Source organism: Callorhinus ursinus, unplaced genomic scaffold (assembly GCF_003265705.2).
Source record: "Callorhinus ursinus isolate GAN/ISIS: 27379988/994484 unplaced genomic scaffold, GSC_fseal_2.0 scaffold38, whole genome shotgun sequence".
NCBI classification, from domain to species: Eukaryota; Metazoa; Chordata; class Mammalia; order Carnivora; family Otariidae; genus Callorhinus; species Callorhinus ursinus.
In genome coordinates this window covers 6,476,028-6,486,837 of record NW_027397100.1, presented here as the reverse complement: position 1 = coordinate 6,486,837, position 10,810 = coordinate 6,476,028, and the positions used below count along the sequence as shown (strand labels likewise).

The 10,810-nt window shown below is 45.6% G+C and overlaps 1 long non-coding RNA gene across 3 annotated transcripts in view; it reads right to left on the bottom strand.

The window, feature by feature from the left end:
* Positions 1-1,401: 1,401 nt before the first annotated feature.
* The window catches only part of LOC112827029 (uncharacterized), a 16,584-nt gene continuing 7,175 nt past the window's right edge, over positions 1,402-10,810 (bottom strand). The window contains exons 4-8 of one of the 3 annotated variants that reach the window (XR_003209140.2): positions 10,490-10,639; positions 9,579-9,833; positions 3,805-4,386; positions 3,227-3,341; positions 1,402-2,338 (exon numbers count right to left, since the gene is read on the bottom strand). This is a non-coding gene — a long non-coding RNA (uncharacterized lncRNA). The remainder of the gene's footprint in view (positions 2,339-3,226; positions 3,342-3,804; positions 4,387-9,578; positions 9,834-10,489; positions 10,640-10,810) is intronic. The other 2 variants (XR_003209139.2, XR_003209138.2) reach the window with 2 other exon arrangements.

Sequence of the window (10,810 nt, the reverse complement as noted above, 5' to 3'; positions counted from 1 at the left end):
GGGCTCAGTAAAGTTGGAGGAGGCTTGCAGATTTATTGGCATCCTGCAACACGCTTGCTGTTTTCCACCTGACCCTGGCCTTGGAGAACGGCGTCTTCTGAGATCTATTTGCAGAAATGATGCTCTACATCTTCGAGGGTCTTCGAGGGGCACGTTGGATCCACATGACCCACGCCATATGGAGAGCTAACTTCCTTAAGTCCTTTGAAAAGTGAATAAAGAAATATGTAGGGGACTAAACCTGGTATTCAGGCATTTTCGCAGTGACAGAGGGAAAAGGCAGAGAAACACATTGCTGTGTGTCATTATATCCCACCCTCTCTCCCCACCCCCAACCGACGGAGCAACCAGGCTGGGTCCCCAGGGATGGCATGGGCAGCAGCCTGTGCCCGCTCCCCTCCCGGGGGAGGGGGGTGCATCTCCTGTTGGGGGTGGCTCAGTACACAGGCCAAGCCTCCTGTGTTCACATATTGCTGCAGGTGACTTGGGACCTCAGCTCTGACTCTGCTTCCTTTCTTCCTGTAGTTCAGTCAGACCTTCTAATTTCTGAAGTCAGCAGCTTCCCTATGCATAGAGACATAGGATGTCATAATACAGCCACCAAAAGGCAGGAGCCACCGGGGAGGGGAGGAAGGAATGAAACGGTGCTGGGTGGCTGAGCTGAAAGAGGCATGTGTGTGTGTTGGGCGGGGGGGGGGGGGAGCTTGGGAGGATGAGGCTGAGGATGTCAGACACAAAAGCCATTGTGTTGCGGGTCCAGTTGACACCTCGCATGTAAAGTCCATGGCATATGCCAAAGAGGTGGGGCTTGGAATTGGGGTAACCAGAGCAGAGGGACAGAAGGAGCTGAATGCAGCTCCTTACTAAACAGAGATGGTCAAGGCGTAGGCAGACACAGCCTCCAACAGGACTCTTGAGTGCTGCTCAGTAAACCAGGGCTGAAGCACTTGGGAATGAATGGAACCTTCCAGAAAGACAGGAGGGGGTGGGATTTGCAGACTGCACCCCAACATCCCAGTACAAGCCATGCCAAGCATCTAGCAGCAGACTCCTTTCACATTCCACAACCCTGTGGGCCTGCAAGCTTGCTCAGGTCAGGATTAATGAATCCAACCACATAGCTAATTGCAGCCAGGACTCAGCCCAGAGGAGCCAGCATGTAGGAGGAAGGGCCCCAGAGAGGGCCCGGGGACTCTGCTGCCAGACACCCTGCAAGGGAGTTAGCAGATCCTGCTGCAACTTTCAGTTCAGTGTATTAACATGTGCTGAGCTGTCGGTCCTGTTCCACAAAATCTTTAAGTTAACGTGGCAGACATTTGGCTGACTGCGACTTTGAGCATTTAAATTATGTCAGAAAATTATACTGTTTTTCCTCATAAAAGTGAGTTTTAGATAGCTTGCTTCATTTTTTAAAAACATTTTACTGCACATGGAGAAATATATATACATGTAGCATATGTTTATATATAGAAGCATAATAGACCTATAGAAAAGTAGAACTTACATACATAGTGTAAGCTCACTGAATATCACAACTGAGCACACTCACGCAACCAGCATCCAAATCCAGAAATACAGCACCCCAGCACCCCGAAATTCCCTGTAATGCTTAAATCTTAACTTAAAAAAAAATTCTGTCTTAGCAACTCTGCCAATCCCAAGAAATATCTTTCTGATTTAGGTTGAAAACAAATAAGGAAATACTATACAATATGCAGGCTCTCACTCTCCTGCATACTTTCTGTACACATCTCTCCTTCAAAGGGAATGACCCCTTGTCCCTGGCTTGCCCTGCAAAGCCCATGGAGAGTTGCTTCAACTCCACAGAAAGGACACATAGCCCTGCACAACCCCGTTGGGCTGTGCAGTCACTCAGAAGTTGCCCGTGTGCCTGGATGAATGTCCTGAATCCTTCTGATTGACTGATGTTCTGCACGTCATCCTTCTAAATTCCGAAGCAGCAGCCAACATGGAACAGGTGATTTCCACCAGCAGCACTTACGTATTTTCCTGAGGGTTCCAGCAGAACACTTGGCACCATTTCCTTTACAGGGAATGCACACTTTGGAATTGCTAGAGTCTGCTTCCAGTATATTCTGAGCCTAGAGTCTTTGCTTGGGATCGGAATGGGGGAGGGGTGCAAATATTTCTCCAAAACTATATGCAAAGTTTTCAGTATTTTTCTGGGAAGATGCTCAAAGTTATGTAATATTTCCACACTTTGCCCATTTCCCCCAAGAGGTTAAGAGCCTCTCTGACTGTGTTCGCTGAGGGCAGGCACATTGATCTTCAGCTTGCACCCATAATGTGATGTTTTACCCACCTTCCAGCCACCAGCCTGTGTGATAGAAAAACATTGGAAATTATAGTCAAACACACTGCTCCACGCCCACCCCTCCCCGTGTGACTCTGGGTAACTTTTTCAAGCTCTCTGAGCCTTAGTTTTCTCAGCAGTAGAACAGGTATAATAATGCCCACTGCATTATTTATATAGGTATGTAGGTGTCTGCCAGGGCATTTGGCTTACTGGAAGATTTTGAGAAGTCCAGTTACCTCCACCTCTCTCCCTGATACATCCAGGGCACGCTGGAATGGGGAGGAAGGTTGGGCTCAGGGTGATTTGGATATTTTCAGACTAATGGCCAGGATGAGGTTGGGGCTGGCCACGAGATGGTAATGCCATCCAGAATGATCATGGGACAGCAGAGAGAGCAAAGTATCCTGTGTATCTTGGGTAATTAATAAATCTCACCACCTCTAGCCAGAAACATTTTCTCCCCTGTGGATGGCCCATAGACCTTTAAAACACCCCTCCCATCTGGCCCTGCTGTGGTAGGCAGTCTATCAAAGTTCATGATTTACTGCCCTAAAACAATGCAGATGAGCTTTATTTGCATCCACCACTGGAGCTGGCAGGATGCTAGGTACTCAATAAATGCCAAATGAATTTAAAGTTTGAAGTCTATGACTGAGTTTCACCTGAAATTATAAGTAAAACAGTGTACGTGAAAGTCTACGTGGTTCCCTCTTCTCCCCACCCCCCAGAAGAGAGGGCAGACAGCTTTCATCAGATTATCAAATGTGAGAACATTAATGGTGACCTTTGAAAGAGGATCTACCCCTTAGTCATCTCTAGACGTCCTTATCCACACCAAATACTCAATAGACATGTGTTTCAGGGGAATCATCAGACCCTCCTGATCGTCTTTCTGATCACCTGACTTACAGCCGCTAAATGGACTCTGTGCTCTGTCACTGGCTTCCTGTCCCGCTTATAACATCCACCTACATTATCCATGGCCCAACCGCTAAGACAGGTGATGTTTTCCTGAGGTTCTCTCCTACAGAAGGGGAAGAACATATCTGTAAATAATACCTAGAATTTGATTTAGATTTGCAAGTATACAGTCATCAAGATGGCAACTCCAGCTGGGACAGAGGGCCAAAATAATAGCCCATCACGAAAGTGATAATAGAATAATACTATCAATAATATCTACCATTGATGAATATACTTAAAGAACCAAACATTGGACAGATTGCTATTTGTGAATAATCTCATCATATATTTTTAAAGACTTTATTTATTTGACAGAGAGAAAGAGAGAGAGCGCGCACTAGCAGGGCGAGTGGCAGGCAGAGAGAAAAGCAGGCTCCCCGCACAGCAGGGGGCCTAATGCCAGGCTCGATCCCAGGACCCCGGGATCATGACCTGAGCCAAAGGCAGATCTTAACTGACTGAGCCACCCAGGCGCCCCTCATCATATTTTCTGAAGAAAGAAGTAGGGGCGTGCACAGACCTACCATAGCATAGATGCATTGTCATTCTCCAGCAAGACCTGCTAACAGTTTTGGACCGAAGAAGGAGAAGGGACCTAGTTAGATCTATTGACTGCCCACCATGTGCCAAGTTACACATGAAGGGTTTTGCATTGGCAGCCAAGTCTCAGAAGCCCCTGAGGAGTTCCAGGGCAGGTGCTGCAGGCAGTTGGTAATTGTGGGCTAAACTAAACTGAATGGTTTGACCAAAACCTACTTAGGAGTCCTGGTCATATCTTCCTTACTTGAGGTTCCACTCTAGATTCACAACAGTAGGTGTTCAAACTACTGAAGAACTGATGAACAACAGTCCCTATGATTGCTTGAATGCTGGCCTTCTCTGGTTAAAAGCGGGATAGATCTTACATCCAGAAAATGGTGAGGTTGCCATTGAGAGTTGAGATGCTGGGGAGGAAGGAGCAGAGTCTGCTAGAAAGACACCTAGACCATGAGAATCCTGAGCAGTAGTTCTAGGTCCATCCACTCCTCAGAACTCCTGAACAATCACAACGAGCTTCAATGTCCCTATCTTGAAAATAATTGTGTTTGTCCCGAACAGTTCTATTACTGAAATCATTAAAATATGAGAAGGAATGCAAATTATTATGCAGAAAAAAGTCACCATGCAGAATTAAAATGCTATACACGTGAAATGAGCATTTATTACCTTTTGGTAGGTATCACCAAATATGGTCATACATTAAGATTCTAGAGTCACATCTGGGTCTGAATCTCAGCACCAGCTTTTATAAGCAGTGTGACATTAGATATACCGTGTAACTCCAGAAGCCAAAGCCTCTACATCTGTAAAATGGGGTAATAATATGTACAAACCTCTCAGAGTTGTGAGAACTAATGTAAATATAAAGAATTTAACATAATGCCTAGCACATGGTTAGTGCTCACAGTGGTACAACTACTAATATTAATATTATGTATACAACTCTCATTTCATGTATATTGTGAGCAATGGTATGCCCAGACATGGTCCCCACTGACTCCCAGGAGCCAACTGTGTGCATCCCTTTCCCACCTTGTGTTCAATGATACCATGTTTAGCTTGAAATTAGCTGTAGTGGGAGTTACTTACACCATGAAAATTGGCAAATAGTACAAACCAGAGTCAGTATGTTTTTCTGGAGAGTTGGTTTACCAGTATCCCCCTGGTTATGAATATTGAATGTGTTTCAGTTTAGGTCCTAGAAACAGTTCCTGAGACAGAGATTCATATGCAAATGAGTTATTAAGAGAGTGCTCTCAAGTTAAATCTGTAAGGGGATGAGGAAAGCCACATGTGGCAAGACAGGAAAACCCGTGAGCTCCCCTGAAGACTGGTGTCAGTCTGGACAGCACCACACACACGTGTTCCCACTTTGAGGCAAGGGAGCCAAGCTTTTCTACTCACATATTAATTGGCCATTGGCTACTGACCACCTCCTGGGGGGAATATAGCTTCCCAGGCATTTCTGGGGAGATAGCTCCTAATCTCAGAGTAATTCTCTAGGAGAGTGTTCAGCGCTGCTGAGGGACAGATGCACCAGCTCAGCGGGAGACCAGCCATATCTACTACAATATGGAGACAGATCATTGTCCTAGACATTTGAACTAGCATGGATTTGGGAAGCCACTTCTCCGAAGTGTGTGGTGCAATTCAGAAGTGTTGTCTAGTCAATCAACAAATGTGATTTAATGTGAGCTATGTTTCTGGTAATGAGATCAATGCTGTGGCATCCTACACTGAAGGAGTTTACATTCCAGCTCTGGACGTAGACATTAAACACATGCTCCCACAAATAAACATGCATTTACAACCGGGATGGTTGCTGTGAAAGGGAGAAGGAACACATTAATCTTGGATAAAGAGAGGGGTTTCATTGACAAGGAAGTCCTGGAGGGCTTCCCTTAAGAAGTGACAATTGAGTAAAACTCTGAAGATTTGAGTTGGGAGTTTTCTAGAAGTGGGAGTGGGGTAGATCTAGAAGTGGGAGGGGCTGACATCAGGCAAGGAAGTGAATCTTCCTTTGGGTCCAGCTCGAGGGTGCACTTTTGTGTAGACATGAGTCCCTGAGGCCCAAGGAGTGGGACCGTTCTTGGAGGCCACGGGAAGTGGGGCAATGAGGAAGCAAGGAGCATTATCTTTGCTCTTTTGAGAACAGTGTTTAGAAGTCAGGCCAGTTTTTCTCTATTTCTACTGAGATTCTAGAAATCTCTATTTTGAAAACAAGACTATTTTTATGTTTTCTAAGATTGGTTACTTTCTGTTTTCCTTTGATGTTTACAAAAGTGCCTTTTGAAAATCCCTGCCTGATTTAGCTGTGCCAAGGAGAGGGGGGTGTTTCCTTACTAAGTCCTGGAGCTAAAAGGAGGGGGAAGGATAGGTTGCTATATATATATATAGACACACACACGGGTGTGTACAATGCGAATGAATGCCTGATGCTGTGAGCACGTGTGTGTGTGTGTGTGTCTGTGTGTCTGTCTGTCTATCTGCCTTGCTGACCAGCGCTGGGAGGTGGCGAGTGGAGGAGGGGGAGAAGAGTGGAGGGGGCAAGTTTTGCAGGGAGGAGGGGGAGGGGAAGTGCTCATTGCTGCTTCTCAGCCCATTATTAAAGAGAAACAACATTCCCAGCAGGAGGCAGAAGGGTAATAAAACCAGTGGCTCCACAATTTATGATGCTAACTGAGATTCCATAGTTTGAAGCTAGACTATCCCCCAGCATCAAGGTCAACAAGCCGGCAATGCTCAGGCTCCCAGAGAGCTCCCCCGTGCCCACCTATTAATCAGCCCATTGCCGAAAATGCACCAATGAGCCCTGCTCTGGAAACATCATTAATAAGCAAGGACAGGCCAAATTGCTAAGAATTCCAGGATAAGGGCAGGAAGGCAAGGAAAAAAAAATATTTATATACACACATGTGCGTGTTTGTGTATGGGGTGTAGCCTATTACGCATACTGAGCCATCTATTACAGAGGTCATATATAAGTGTGTCTATTCATTTTCTGTATACTTTATATGAGAAATTTTCAAGCTTTAGAACCTTGCCAGATGGAATTAGAGCAATTGTTCTTCTGCTGAGACTTTGGGAAATTAATGAGGTCCGCACACAGAGCCTGAGAAAATAGAAATTTTTTCTTTCTTTTCTTCTTCTTCTTTTTTTTTTTAGAGTGCCCAGTTTCTAAAAATACAGCCGCCACAATCCCAGAGAGAGTGATCAGTTTAGTGGCTAATCTTGAGGCCCATCAGTGGCCCTGGCGTATCTTTTGGGTTATTGCAATTCTGAATGGAGCTTTAATCAGCTTAGCCCAGCCTGGGCTCCAAGGGCCTGCAGGCAAAGGGCATTTTCCTACAAATCCTCTGGAAACCATCTCCTCTGCTCTAAGTAAATGGATCATTTTCTCTCCAGCTCCATCCTGGAGTGTAGAGCTTAACTTTCTTTTGTGTTCAGGGAAGAAAAAAGCAGTAATAGGGAAGAAATCTAGGCAATCTGAACCCCAAAGAGCATTTTCTTTACACTAAGGCTTCAATATTGCCTGGGAATTTAGACCCCAAGTTGGAAATCTCAGCCCCAAAAATGTGTTTCTGTTTTAATGTTCTATCGTCAAGACTTTTCCTGGATTCCCTGTTCCCGTCAGAGACCACCCTGAAAAGGAACTCTGTGCCACTTTTGTCACTCTCCAAGCCCCACGGGAGGAGTCTCTGGCCAATATGGCGACCTCCCATTCTGATGGCTTCTCTCATAGAATGCAAGGGGTGGGGAAAGGAAGGCCCAGCGCTGGGTCCCCGCCTCAGGAGGATGAGCCAGCTGGTCCCAAACAAAACCACTGCTGGCTTGCTTCCTCCCTCTGCTCTAGTCTTTGCCTCCAGTTTGGAACAGGAAGGTCTTTTTGTCAGCAATCACCCCCAAAGGGTGTTTTCCTATTGCTTAATAGACCTCGGGATCAGAAATATTGTCTGTTTGGTCTGAATAACAGAAAATGGCTCTGGGGTAGATTTTTAAGGGGTTCTTCTTGCTTGCAATGTAGGGCAGGGTATATATATTCTTACTGAGCATGTATTACACATCTGCACTGTAGTTTAAGTATTTACATCCACCATACAATATTCTTTGATAAAATGGAAACTCAAAAGGTAATTTTCCAAGATCCCAGGCCTAGTGAGGATAGAAGCTGGAGTTTTCACCCAGGATTGTCTGATCCAGAGCAGTTTCTGTGTCCCCATGAGCCCTATTCCACAGTTAAAATTTTCAAAACTCCCAGTAGACAGAGTTAAGCTCACTAAACTTTGATTTCATGCAGATGGACAATTGAGCCTGTCAACTGGTCAACAGCAGAAAAGAGACAAGAATTCAAGTAAGACAGGGCTCTTTGTTCTGTGTCTCTGTGTGATAAAAAGATGGGAGATGGGCATCCTCCTTCAGCTCCAGTCTTTGTAGAAGGTTCTTTACCTTCCCCATTGAGCCCACCCAGAGGGGTGCCTATGGAACTATGAGGAACGGAGTTCATTCGTTCATGCATCCTGGGCAGGAGTGATGGCAGGATGGCAGTTGGAGGACCAAAGGCAGCTTCCACCCAAGAACCAAGCTCAGTACACAGCCTAAGACCAAGTGCTCTTTCCTGGAGTCCCTGAGGACTAGGTTCTCTGCACAAGACAGGCAAACTGAGAGCAGTTTCCAGGGCTGGCGTTTCCAGGGCTGGCGTTCCTGGAAATAGATCCTGACTCACAGACTTCCCAGAGAGAAAGAGGTACACACTGTGGAGCCAAGGGAGATGGGGAGGACAGTGGCTACTGTTGTTGTTTCTGTCTTGATCTTATTAAGACTAGGGGGAGGACCCATTGTGCTCCTAAGGGCTGCTGAGATAGGAGGTATGTTCACAGGATGGAAGCATTTGGGTTTTAATTAAAAACACAGACTCTCTGACCTTAGCATGATAAGCTAGGGAATGAGGAACCTGGGGCCAACTTTCCAAGCAGCTTTGGGGAAACTTTTACCTAGCAGTTTCTTGACTTTGAGCAAGCTACGTTTTCATGCAGTGCTTTGGTTTCACCCTTAATGTGGCCGGCACTTAATACTTCTTGATTATCTATCTCAATTATGACAAATACGGGATTTTTCCAACCCAGTTCTAAGCATAAGCTTGCCTACCACAATATCCTCATTATTCATGTTTCTCCTCAGGAGAGAGAACAAGGGAAGGAATACTAGCTGAGAATTGACTCCGTACCAGGTACCCTATCAGACATTTTACAGGCATTAATCCATGTTCATCCTCAACCCACATATCTTTCGCCCCATATTATAGGTGAGTTTCAGAGAGGTTTTGGATTTTATCTTATCTCAGACAGCCCTGAAATAAAGAGCTACAGTTCAGACCCAAGTCTGTCTGATGCTTGTCTATGCCCCCGCTCTCTCTGACCCTTGGCATCACACTTACTCATTTTTACATTCACGCCAAAAACAAAGGATGAGTCCTCTTGTACTCCGTGTAGTCTTTCTCCCTCTAGTTACTTCTGCTTGCAAATGGACCCTGCTCACTCGACGAGGACTCTTATTTGCCAATTAATATCTTCATGTCCAGTTGCTTATCCATTTCCACTCGTCTAAGTCTAAAGGAATGCATTGGACACTCCTGCTAACTCCTCTCCACTTGAAGCTAAATGCCCCGAATCCAACTTGTCCTTGGGCCTCTAGCTAAGTCCATGGAGTAGAGTAGGTGCCAAATGATATTGGCTGGGGGCAGAACATGAGCAGGCCTTACCCCACATTCCTAATCCACTTCCTCTCCTGACTTCCCATTTTGGGATTGATGGGATGCTGTTCTAACATCAGCCAAGGTTGCAGGGCCAGTGCCACGTAAATGCTTCTTCAGCCAAGGCCTGGACCTCAGCAGCGGCCCAGACAATCCCAGGGTCAGCAGTGGGGGTAGCTGAGCAGGTATGCCAATTCAGAGGTGCAGCAATTTCAGGAAGGGAAAATTAACTCTGTGATTGTATATCCAAAGTCAAGTGGTCAACTAAAAAAAATAAAAGGTAATTACTCAGTCTTTTCAAGATAAACAACCCCGTACCCTCGGTAGAGACGATAGGAAAAGAGTAACCTCTAAGTACAAACATGGCGCTTCATCCTTCAGCTCCATGCTCCCCCCGTAGGGTAGATTTTTCACTGGCCTCCCCACCACTTGTATTGTCCCAACTCAAACTTATTTTCACATGATGGACTGTCCCGCCTTCAGGGTTTGGGGGCCTGTGTCCATTCCTTTACTGTTTAACTGAGAGGCAAGGACATAGACCAAGGATTCTTGAGTTTTTAGAATTCGATTTCTTTTTTTCTTCCACAACCAAGGGCTCGGGCTCTGTCTGGCTCTACCCGGTTCTGTCTGGCCGTGCTCTGTCCTCTGAAATAACTTCCCCGCTTCGGTTCTCCTTCTCCTTTCTGAACCAGTCCCTTCCTGCTTCTCCTCTGGCGTTTCTAGTGGAGCCGCATGATGTCTGGTCCAGCTGTTTGTAATCACCTCCCTCCGCTTACTTGGGGGGAATGACTCAGCACTTTGCCTTTTCTGTTTGCTCGGTTGTTGGGTTTGTTTGTTTTTGTTGTTGTTGTTGTTGTTTTAAAGAAACCAGATATTTGTTTAACATAGTCTCTGGAATAGCGTGGCCACAAGATGCTCACTTAGGCTTCCCTTGTATCAGCTGGGCCCGCCGTTCTCAAGTTGCTTTGTGGGAAGAGGTTAGATTCGAGAATTAGAAGGCGCTGGACTTGTACTCCACCTGTATCCTTATGTGCTGGTCACCTCGCCTCCTGGAGTCTCAGTTTTCCCATCTGTAAAAAGGGGTCATGGCACATCTTTCACAGGGTTGTTATGAAGGTAAGATGAGAAAATGAATGGAAAAGTCCCAATGTAGAGCTGCTCACACATGGGATTATTTGTACTCCAAATATATTCTTTCTTTCTTTCTTTCTTTCTTTCTTTCTTTCTTTCTTTCTTTCTTT